This window comes from Danio rerio, chromosome 16 (assembly GCF_052040795.2).
Source record: "Danio rerio strain M-AB ecotype USA chromosome 16, GRCz13ab, whole genome shotgun sequence".
NCBI classification, from domain to species: domain Eukaryota; kingdom Metazoa; phylum Chordata; class Actinopteri; order Cypriniformes; family Danionidae; genus Danio; species Danio rerio.
The window spans coordinates 16,003,538-16,016,241 of NC_141036.1; positions in this window are offsets into that span (position 1 = coordinate 16,003,538).

Sequence of the window (12,704 nt, forward strand, 5' to 3'; positions counted from 1 at the left end):
TAAAGTAACCCTCATTCCCCAAGGAGGGAAACTGAAATGCTATAGCGGAATTAATCCTTTTATGGGAAATTTGTTTAGAAAGCCAATCATCTGAAAGAGTATGTAAACGGGCCAATGAAATGCCAATGAATTGGCAGCATCAGCTTGTGCACCTGATACTTGTTGGAATCAATTTAGCAATAAAAGCACAGTGAAAGAAAGATGAGGCATCCTTTTTAAGCTGAAGAGACTAATACTTACAGCTAAGGGACAATCATTATGGCCATGCAATATAGCATTTCCGTTCTCCCGAGGAGGGTTACTTTAGAAACCAGAGCATTTCCCTTTGGATGGGGAACTTCAATGCTATAATGGAATTAATCCACTTATGGGAAATGTCTGGAAAACGGCATAATGACTGTACCTTACCTTCGCCTCCGATGAAAGGTTAGCCAGGCAGGCGTGTGCGCACCTGCATCATAGAGAGGCACAGTCATCCAATTTGGTCCCTGGCCCTTACTTATCCCACTTTAAAGAAGATTTACGGATTTAAATATATTTTTCGGAAGCCGCAAGCAGCTACATAAATTCTATTCGACAGGAATTTAGGAATTTAAATACGACAGTACGTTGGAGAAGCGTGCAGTCCTGATAGAGAGGACGCTACCCAAATGGGGAGATATGATGGCAGAATATATGGACTAGCCCTGAGAAGGGGGAGTACGCATATAATAAGATGGTTAGTGGAGAGGGAAGACAGGGATCTGCCTGTGAGGGGGGACTGCACCGTGGCTGAATAAGCATATGGGATCACCTAGTGGGGATCACGCATAGCAGGCACCTATACCCAAAACACGAGCTGACCAGAGAGCAGATCTTCAATGTATTGGGCCAGCGAGCGACCCCTCCGGTGAGTCAGTTCTGGGGGACTCGGAGGAATCTGCAGGGCTCACCTAAGTGGGGAACTTTACTTAGAGATTGAATAAGCGCATGTATTTCCGTGTTAGGGAGAATGACGCAGCAAGTGTGTTTCAACACCTTAACCAAGTTGTTTCCTCAGTCACCAAGGGTTACCTTTGAGGAAACCGGCTCCACTTGCAGATTGTAAAACCTTGCAAATGTATTAGGTGTCCCCTAGCTCGCAGCTCTACAGATGTCTGTTAGAGAGGCGCTGTGTGCACGCGTCCAAGAGGATGCGATGCCCCGAGTAGAGTGCGCACACACTCCTGGGGGACACTACTCGCCCTGGCTCTGGTAGGCGAGGGAGATGGCCTCCACTATCCAGTGGGCCACCCTCTTTTCGATATGGCACGTCCCTGCTACCGACCCCCATAACAGACAAAGAGCTGCTTAAATAATCTAAAGCACTGATAGCGGTCCAGATAAATTCACAAGGCGTGAACTGGACAAAGTAATGAAAGGACTGGGTCTGCCCCCTCCGGGGGCAGTGCTTGCAGGCTCACTACCTGGTCTTTAAACGGTGTGGTAAGAATCTTGGGCACATATGCCAGGCGGAGTCTCAGGACAACGTGGAAGTAAGCCGGCCCGAATTACCGAAAATGTCTCCAAGTCTCCGACCCTCTTAATCGATGCCAACGCAACCAGCAGAGCTGTCTTCAGGGACAGAAATCTTGAAGATACTAAGTTGAGTGTTTCGAAGAAATCTGTATACAGGGTAGAGAAAATGAGGTTGGGATCCCAACAGGCCATGAGAGGGGGGCGGATGGATTAATTCGCCTAGCACCTCTGAGGAACCGGATGATGAGGTTATACCTTCCCACGGTGCTGCCAGCCACCGCGTCATGATGAGCGGAGATGGAAGCCATGTTAACTTTGAGCGTGGAGTGCGACAGCCTGCTCTCCAGCTTCTCTTGGAGGAAAGAAAAAACAACGCTGATCTGGCAATGTTGGGGGTCTTCTCTGCGAGAGACACACCATTCAGGGAATACACTCCACTTCAGGGCGTAGGCCTGCCTCGTGGAGGGGGCTCTAGCCTGAGTGATGGTATTAACCACTGCAGTCGGTAGGTTACCTAAGTCTTCCTTGCATCTAAGGACCACGCCCTGTCCCTGGGAGGGTAGGTCTTCTCTCAAAGGGGTCTGCCAGGGGAGGGCCATCACAAGGAGGAAGAGCTCTGACATCCAGGTCCAGTTGGGCCAGAGGGGCGCAAGTATCAAGATCTGCTCCTCGTCCTCCCTGACCTTGAACAGTAACTGCGCGAGCAGGCTCACTGGGGGAAACGTATATTTGCGCAAACCCGAGGCTAGCTGTGGGCCAGTGCAGCTGTGGCAAGAGAGCCCTCAGTCATGGAAAAAAAACAACTGCCGATGAGCGTTCTCGGGGGAAGCAAACAGATCGAACAGACTTCCCCGAATCATGCCCATATCAGCTAAACAGACTCAGGATCGAGTCTCCACATAAAGGCTGCCGTGAGATCGCGTTGGCAGCACGGTTGATCTCGCCTGGAATAAGAATGGCGCGCAGCGATTTCAGCCATGTATGACTCAAGAGGAGCAGACAGCGGGCGAGCTGAGACATACGACAATAATTGAATACCCCCATGTGGTTGATATACGCCACTGCAGCCATGCTGTCTCTCCTGACCAGCATGTGCTGCTGCTCTTGCACCGGAAACAAACAGTGGAGAGCGAGGAACACTGCCAACAGCTCTAGGCGATTGAAATGCCAATGCAACTGGGTTCCTTTGCACAGGCCCACAGCTGCATGCCTGCAATACACAGCCCCCCAGCCGTTGCTTTAAGCATCTGTTGAAACATGTCTGGACACCTGTCCTAGAGGCCCTCCAACCTGTAGAAATGAGGGGTCCTTTCAAGGGCTGAGGGCGTTAAGATACAGCGCAGTAACAGTGACTAGGTGTGTGCCCGCATGCCATGCGCATCTGGGGACTCGATTGGGAGGACAGTGCTGAAGTGGTCTCATATGGAGTTATCTGAGTGGTGTGACAAAGGCTGCGGATGCCAGATGCCCCACGAGCCTCTGAAATAATTTCAGTGGAACCATTATTTTGCATGTCGAACTCTTTCAGACAGTTCAGCATTAGCTGAGTGCGCTCCCTGGAGAGTCCAGCTCCAGGCCGAGAAAAGAGATCCTCTGCACGAGGGAGTTTGCTCTTTTCTCGGTTGACCTGAAGCCCCAAGTGGTGGAGGTGCCGGAGCACCTTGTCTCTGTGCATAATTAATTGCTCCCGAGAGTGGGCTAAGTGGGGCACTAAGGCACCCTCTGCGAGCTTGGTAAAGACCCGCAGAGACAGAGAGAGCCTGAAGGGGAGGACTTTGTATTGCCAAGCTCGACCTTCGAGCACAAACCGCAGAAACTGCAAACCAATCTTGAGGTCGCATGCACCGGAGGATGCGTTTCTGCGTGAGCATTCTGAACGGCAACTTGTGCAGACAGTGGTTCAAAACGTACAGATGCAGGATTTGCCGTGACCCACTGCTCTTTTTAGGCACGATGAAGTACGGGCTGTAAAACCCGTTCCCTATCTCGGCTGCAGGGATCAGCTCAATTGCATCCTTCGCCAGGAGGACAGCAATCTCTTCTAGCAAGACAGGGGCGCACAGGGGGCTGATCCGTGAAGCATGAGGGTCCCGCAAAAGAGCTGGAGGCAAGAGATTCACTCTCATCTCGCACTTCAGCTCCGGAGGAGGGGGGCTCGAGGGGTGGGAGAAAGAAGACCATCCATCCAGCGCCTGTGAGCCACTGGTGAAGTGCCAAGAACCTGCGAGCTGGAAAGCATAGCATCCCAGACTGGCAGAGTTCGGGCTGTCACATCCGGGGAAGGTAAAAAGTGCTCTTTCATTAATGTTTGCGTGGCACTGAAAAGTGCCGTTGGAAATGGGCCCGGCCCTCCAGCGGGGAAAGAGCAAGTTACCTCTTCTCTGGATGACCTGTCTCAGGGACGCTTCGCGGTCCATTTACCGGACTTAACGGCGTCCGGGGGCGGGGCAGCTCTCTTAGGTGGGCGCCCTCAGCGAGGAGCAGCAGATGTAGATGGCTCGGCGGGCAGAGCGGGCTTATGGTCCCGCCGATAGATGACATTATCCATCGCAATAGACTGCTCACACGCTGCCTTGATATTCTGGGTGAATTCACCAACGGTGTCACCAAACAGGCCAGCCAGGGATATGGGGGTTTCAAGAAAGCGGACTTTGTTGACTTTGCGCATATCAGCCAGGTTTAGCCAGAGGTGGCGCTCCAGCACCACTAATGTGGACATTGTCCTCCCCAATGCACATGCAGTGGACTTAGATGTCGAAAAGCATAGTCGGTTGTGGGGCGGAGCTTGTGTAGCAAGCTTAGGTCATACCCACCCTCATGCAGCTGAGCCAGCGCCTGTGCTTGGTAGCGCTGGTAGGTGGCCATAGCATGCAAGGTGGAAGCAGCCTGGCCGACAGCCGTTTAAGCTCTGGTTCCGAGGGAGGCAGATAACCTACAGGCTTTGGACGGGAGGCAAGGCGGACCATGCCAAGAGGAGGCGCCATGCGGACAAAGATTGGCGGCAATGACGCGCAAGACCTGAGTGATCACCTCACACCCCTGGCTGCTCCACCATCAAGAGTGGTGAGGGTGGAGGGACACACAACACAGGCAAAAAAAGGTGACCTCCAGGACTGCGTGAGCCTACTGTGCACCTCCGGGAAGAAGGGGACAAGAGGCTTCGAAGGCTTGGCCCTCTTGTCCTCCACGTAGCACCCATCTAGTCGGTCTGGCCACGAAGCTGGGGGATAAACCATCTCCAAGCCCATGACCAAAGCAGCCCGGGAAAGCATGACTGGATCTTGGATCCGTATGGATCCTCGTTGGACAATGGAAGCCCACCCTCCGATGCAGCCATGGACGTCTGTTCCCTGGTTTCATCGAGCGTAAGAGCTACCATCTGGTTAGACAGAAGCTTGGATTGAGCGCTAGCAGGAGCGGGAGGTCCGCGGGCCCCGAGGCGACGAATAATGTCCCACTGGAACCCTCAGACTTGCCTGAGTGCCCGCTGCAGAGCGATCTTAGCTGCGCAACAGACATGCCATAGTAATGACGACATGAACTGACCCCGAGCACCACATTAACATGCTAGAGCCCCAGACATGCAACGCAGTGCTTGTGCCTATCATCCGGGGACAGAAAACCACAGCATCTAGAAACGCCCAGTCGGAGTGCCATTCTGAAAAGGACGTGCTGCACAACTGTGTTGCTCTTTTAGTAAATTTGCAACTATACACACTGCTCTGGAGGACCGAACCCAAAGAATGCCAGGCAAGGGAGAAGCCCAGCTCGACCATCTGCTGCCGCGTGTACACACTCTGGAAAGGGAGGCCACTCTTGTTCGCTCAAAATCGCTGGATATCAGCAGGAGGAACCCTCATCGACTCTCTCAAAGGCTGTAGAAGTCTCTGAAGCGAAAAGGATGCCTCATCTTGCTTTCGCTGTGCTTTTATTGCTAAATTGATTGCAACAAGCATTAGGTGTGCAAGCTGACGCTGCTAATTTATTGGCATTTCATTAGCCTGTTTACATACTCTTTCAGATGATTGGCTTTCTAAACGAAATTCCCATAAGTGGATTAATTCCCCTATAGCATTAAAGTTCGCCATCCGAAGGAGAACTGCAGTTTGGCACTTTCATTCAGGAACATTTCATCCATGCCCCCCATGACAAACAAGATATTTGATTCGAGAAACTTCTGGAAGAGTGTTGTTTTATTGCAATGTTTGAGACCGCATGGCGAATGGGAGAAAAAAACCCTCCACATTTTTTTGTAACTTAGATGCACTCGGTAGATTGCGTCAGAAAGCTGTGTGTGTATAGACTATCCTGTCACAAAATGTAACAAAAATCCTACATCACTGTAATAGTTTCATTGCTGTGTTTACATGTTTACACTCGGAGAGCCGCATTTATAACAAATTTTTCAGTCCATAATATTTTAGTGATATTAACGTACTGTACACTGACCAAATCATTTTGACTAAGGTCGGTCTTTAAACACTGAAATAGTTCTGCTGATGATACGAACTAAGTTTGCCATCTGAATAAACAAACAAAGACTACTGATTGCTCACTTACTAAATCTGTAGAGACAGGACAACCAACACCAACTGGAACAGCGTCTTTTTTAAAAGGAGACAAGTGGCAAATCAGGATTCCACCATTGCCAGATGCAAAAGGCTCTCGGGTAAACAATGCTCCGTGCAAATTTATTTCTGTCGCATGTCGCGGGCACTGTTATCCATACGCGAGTTCAGATGTGCTCTCATAGTGGGAAATGAAAACAAAACCTTTGTTGAAGTAAATTTTTAAACACAACACTGATGACCCATGTTTCCGAACAATTCTTCTTGGCAACAGAACATGGTGTCTCTCTGCTGTCTGAACTCTGTAACAGGCAAAAAAAGTCAACAGTCAAACAGTTAAAGCTTTCATGCATATTACTAAAATTGCACCCATACACAATAGAGCTTGCTGATTGGTTTGAACCAATTCAAGTCTTTAAGCAAGCAAAAACAGAAATGTGCGGACATCTAGAAAATTTTGAAGGCAGGTGCTCGATCAAAAATAAACATTTGTAGCAAAGCATCAAAAAAATAAAAAAGTGCCACTGCCACTTTTGCTCTCAAAAGTCTTTAATATCACTCACACAACGTTTTAACCGACATGGTCTTCATCAGGTAAAGCATTACAAATAGGAGTACTCAAGAAATATTGAAACAGTATACACATCACACCTGCAGTCCATCGCCACAATCAGCCAACAAGCCAGTAAACAGGAACATTTACATACAACAATATACATGACAATATGAGATACGACATATAAGATATGACATACATACCATTACAAAAAGATTTAAAATACAAATCCAAACTTTAACTTCCTCGGAGACAGAGTATTCAATGTATAAACATATAGTGCATCACACCTGCAAAAAACAATCACATCAATCAACCACAAGGCCAATGAACCAAGCAGAAAACAATTGTGTACACATAGTTAGTTTACAACAGTAAAGGATATAAATACACTTACAAAACGCATTTTAAATCAAAATCCAAATTTACACCTCTCTGAGATTTAGTATTCAGTGTGTAAATATAAAACGCTTCCCTCTGTAATAAAAGTATGTCAATATCCCTACCCCTTCTCGGCACCTTCACTTGTTCAATGCCAATATATTGTAATGTCGCAAGGTTATGTTTTATTGTGATAAAATGAACAAAGATAGGATTTTGTTGATTGTTAATCGTATAATACTTCTGTGTTCAGCAGTTCTTATTTTTAAACATTGTCTTGTTTTACCGATGTAGGCTAAACCACAAGGACGTTTAATCACAAAGATCACATTTTTTTGTGTTGCATGAAATCACACCTTTAATCTTTAATTGCTTACCTGAATGGGGATGACTAAAAAACTGACATTTGGTTGCGAAGTTACACTGTGCGCAATGACCACATCTATAATTACCTTCAGGGACTGAGAAAGGATTATCAGACCGTTCAGAACCCTGATCTGCTCTCACTAACATTTGTCGCAAGTTAGGGGCTCGTTTAAAAACCATTTGTGGAGGATCTTTACAACAATGTCTCATAACAGGATCTGAATTTAAAATATGCTAATGTCTTCGTACTATATTTGCAAACTCATTACTAAAAGTCGAATACTGAATAATACAATACAACTGTGTATTTGAAGGTTTTGGTGTTTTCGAACCAGACTTCTTTTTGATCCAGATTTCCCAAACAGGCCGCAGCTTCGTTGACATAATTCCTTATGTTGTTTATCATACGTTTCCGTATCAGTACAGATCCTTTGAATTTGTACAGACATCCACTCTACACAGTGGAATACACTCAAAGATCTAATCGGCATGACGCAGCTTCAAAAAAGTTGTTTCAAACCGGAAGAACAAATTTGCTCGAAATATTGCAAAAACAACCAATTTTAACTTTTTTTGTAAAATATATGTTTCCTAATTGTGTTTTTAGCAACGTAGGACACATAGATGACTGTCAACAGCTCAAACCCAACCAGTACAGCAGTATTAATGTTACCATAGTGGGCTTTACAATGTCCATCCCGTATTGGGGTTCCCTCTCGTTTGCAGGGCGAAAGGGGAGTTTGAGCTCAGGTAGGTCTGGAAAACTCCCCTGCTGTTTATGGCTTATGACAAATTAGGTATTGCTACAGAGAGATATGCTGCTGATTAAGAGCTCGTCTATGGTGCTAATTCCCACATAAGCACTGGGAGAACGTGTAAACTCCGCACAGAAACATCAACTGGCCTGTTAGAGACTTGAACCAGTGATGTTCTTGCTGTAAGGCAACAGTGCTGACCACTGGGTCGCAGTGCCGTCCTATCGAGGAAAAGAAAGGAGGAGTAGAGGTGGAAAAGGGGATTCTTCAAGCCGAGGATAACTAAGATAAGGAACTCTGGTCATCTATAATGAGTTAAGAATCATCCAATTGGTGAATCATGCATTAGCTAATGCGGGACCAGCTGCAGTCAATCATAAACATGTGATCCTCTTGAATTTAGTTTATGCATTAACTTCCCTTAAAGTGGAGTTAAATTGTTATTAAAAGATCAGGGACCACGCCTCACTTCGTCTCCTTATCCAATCACCTACTTTCTAAAACTTATTTATGGCAAATCAGCCCTCTAGCACTGTTCATCTCATTAATCTCCCTCTATTTACTTGTTTCCCATTAATTATCTATTAACCCTCTCTTAAGGGGGGGGGGGGGGGGGGGGGGGGGGGGATGCCCAATAAACCTACATACTAGTTTATTATGCGCTTACTTCCATTCCCCTTTCATTCACCTACTTCCATTCCATTGCTACTGTTCCCCTACCATCCCTACATCCCTACCATAAAGACTGCCTCAAAGTGTGGTGTGATCCATGCTGGTGAAATAAACAATTAAAGAAACTAAAAAGATGTTTATATTTATGAAGATGTTCTTGTGTTCATGTAAGCTGACAGGAGAGTAACTAATGTGCTCTGCTGCTGCTCTACCCCATTTTCTTTAAGGTTCAATAATAATAATAATACATTTTATTTAAAGGCGCCTTCCTAGCAACTCGAGGACACCGTACAATTAACAAGAGCAATAAAACAACAAGAGAAATAATAAAATATACACAGCAATAGTGCAAATAAAATTAAGTATTAAAAGCCATCTTAAATAAGTGGGTTTTGAGTCTTGATTTGAACAGTGTAAGGGAGTCAATGTTTCTGATGGCAGGTGGTAGTGAGTTCCAACATGTTCAACATGTAGTGTTTTCATATTTGTTTGTTAACAAACAACACAAAAAATAGTCATTTTGAGAAAGCAATGCTGCACTTACATTATCTCACAATTACCATAATTACAAGATTCCAACTACTAAAAAAATCATGTCTTTTACAAGACTCATAAATAAAATATAAAAACCACAAATTTTGAGAAAGCTATGACTTGGACCACATAACCACTTCGCCACCTGCATGACCATAGATATTGATGGTATTGCCACAGTAAAATAGGAATTAGAGTCTGAAAACGTGAGCGGCTTCAAGTGGAACAAAATGTGTGAACTCAGAATTGCAATATTATGAGACTACTCAACAACAATATTAACAAATTATGTGAGTACAGTTTAAGGTTTTGATTAATGGTCATGTGACCCAGACTGAAGAGTATGCAGGGTTCATTTTAAAGCGTGATACAATGGGAAGGTGGTTTAGACCAGAGTGGAATCACACACACACCCACACACACACAAAATGTATATTTCTTTGCCATGCAAAGTGACATCAATAATAAGATATTCCTGTTGTTTCTGGTTTGTGTTGTCATGGTAGCTTTGCAGGTGAAGAGAAAGAGAAAGTACATTGTCTATCACTGCTCCCTTTATCAAATGTCTTCCAGATGGCTTCATTACGACACAAAAGTACCCTGCTCTTACATCACGGGTTCTGCACTTTAGAATGAGCAGGGCAAATGGAATCCTCACTTGTGATTATTATTGGCCCATAAAGGGTTAGCTCATCCAAAAATAAAAATGATTTTGTTAATTACTCACCCTCATGTCATTCCAAACCCTGGAGACCTATGTTTGGTTCTAAGACAATCAAAATCCATAAAAAGCATTAAAAAAAAAAAAAAAACATTAATTCATCCCATGTGACTTAAAAAATTGGTAAAAAGAAAAAATGTCAGCTCCATGTCAGTTCAGGGTGCACATTTACTCTGGGCAATATGAATAATTCCAAATATGGACCAAAACATTATATAACTCTAACTATGAATTTGCCAAGTAGAATGTGATACTAGATTAATATCTACAGTATATTGATCCAGGAACATCATTCCTGTTCAAAAAATGTAATTCATATGCAATCTATGCTCCGAAACCTAAGTCTAACTGCAAGCTATTCTCAAAAAAAAAAAAAAAAAAACAGGGGATTAATACTTGCATAACATTTAAGTAGATATTGTTTCTAACTGTAGGCCTAAACCTAACCTAAACTGATGTTGATCCAGGAAGAACATCTCTTACCTTGGCAAAATCACACTAAACCCATTGCCATTATCATATTTTTGATTGAAACAAGGTCCAGTAAATGGTAACAATTTTTTTTAAGTGTTTATGTTTTCATTTTACAATCTGCTAAAAGAGAAGTCATCTTTCACTGCTGCAATGCTTTTAAATAGGAAACACATTTTAATTTTATTTTGAATCTTGAACCTTGTTCTTAAAACAAAAAGAGCACTAAAATGTGTAAAGCACCAAAAGCAGACAATATTGAAATTGATCTGAATACTGTTTTGTCTATTATTATTATCCATGAGTTTTCAAATGTACTTTTTTTTTTTTACAAGAGAGGCTAGACAAATTGTGAAGCTCTAAATTGTTATTATTATTCATTAATTTTCTTTTCGGCTTAGTCCCTTTATTAATCAGGGGTCGCCACAGTGGAATGAACCGCCAACTTATCCAGCATATGTTTTACGCACTGGATGCCCTTCCTGCTGCAACCCATAACCTCTCGTTCACACACATACACAATCGACAATTTAGCTTACTAAATTGATCTATAATGCATTGCTTTGGACTGTGGAGAAAACCGGAGCACCTGGAGGAAATGCACGCCAACACGGGGAAAACATGCAAACTCCACACAGAAATGCCAACTGACCCAGCTGAGGCTCGAACCAGCGACCTTATTGCTGTGAAGTGACTGTGCTGCCACTGTGCCACCTATTGTTATTATTATTGTTATAATTATTTTTTATTCAAATGGCCAGTTTGTTATTTGTCTACTAAATGATATTAGATTAGTTTTTAATTTAAAACATAAACAAATTCCTTTTTTTTAGTGACATGTGATGTAATAAATATGTATTTAAAAAAAGTATTATTTCACATTTCCTCATTATAAATCTTTAGAAATAATTTTTGTAAATCAAAAAGTTTGGTTAGGACAACCATCCGACAAGCTAATTAAGCAAAAATAATGCTTAAAATGTCACTAAAATTCAATATTTAAATTTTACAATTTAATAAAAAAAATGAGGCGTATAACTGCAAAAAGTCCACGAGAAAAAAAAAAGTATTTTTGAGAAAAAAGAACCACCCCTTTCACCAGGCGGTTTATGGAACTGTACATGCAGTAACTTCTATACCCAATAAAGTCTTGACCACAAAAATGTGTGCTAATACACAGATGACTATAGCTTACAGAAGGAATCCTCTCCACCTGTGGCTGAGTATAAGAGTGCAGCCCAGTTACTGTAGAGCTGCCAAAACAGAAATGAGGAATTTGCTGGACAGCCAGGGAAGACGGCTCCTGAGTTCTGCCGTCATCAGGCCCAGGTTCTCCCAAGACTTCTACGGGCACGATCCAGAGTTGTCAGCAGTGTTTAAGATGGATATCGCCTGCCAAGGCTACGGCTTCAAACAGAATAATGGACTCTTTCTACAGAGCCGTGAGTTTTATTTCTACACTGACCCATGATATCATCTTTGATTTATAGACTAAAGTGACAGCTTGCACTCAGGGATTTTACTGCAACGCTACAGACATCTTTAAGTGCTCAGTCTAGACTTCAAATGCGTGGCTTCTCCATCCTGCTTACACTGTATATGACATAAACAAAAATCATCGCCATAGCAATCATCCTTCCTGATACCGCTTGAAAATAATTGTGCTATTCATCCCTCATCAGCCACTGATGAAATAGCCGAATCAAGGCCAAGCAAGGTCCTTGTGCGCAAGAGCTGTCTGGGGGCTCAGGAATTCCCCTACTTACTAGACTAACAGATGCCAAAGTTGGAGAGAAAAAAGGCAGATTCATAAGGTCATGTGTTTATTTTTCAAGGACATGATGCTTACAAAAGGAAACAGCAGAGTGGATAGGCATTATAATGTACTTTTTTATTATTTGGCACAAACACAAAAGTGCTTTATGACAATACTGCCTCAAAAAAGCCCTCATCAATTACAATCAAATTTTTAGTGTACTACAAAAACACTATACTTATCATCAAAAGTTGCCTCTTTTGTATATAATTCAAACCATAACATTAAAACATTTGGTAAACATTAAAAAAATTGCTGGTAAATAAAATCAAGGCTTTTCCAGGATATTAAGGCATGGTGATACTTGGAAATACAGGTATGGTATCACTGGAAAAGCAATGCAAATGCTGATGAATTACACAAGGTT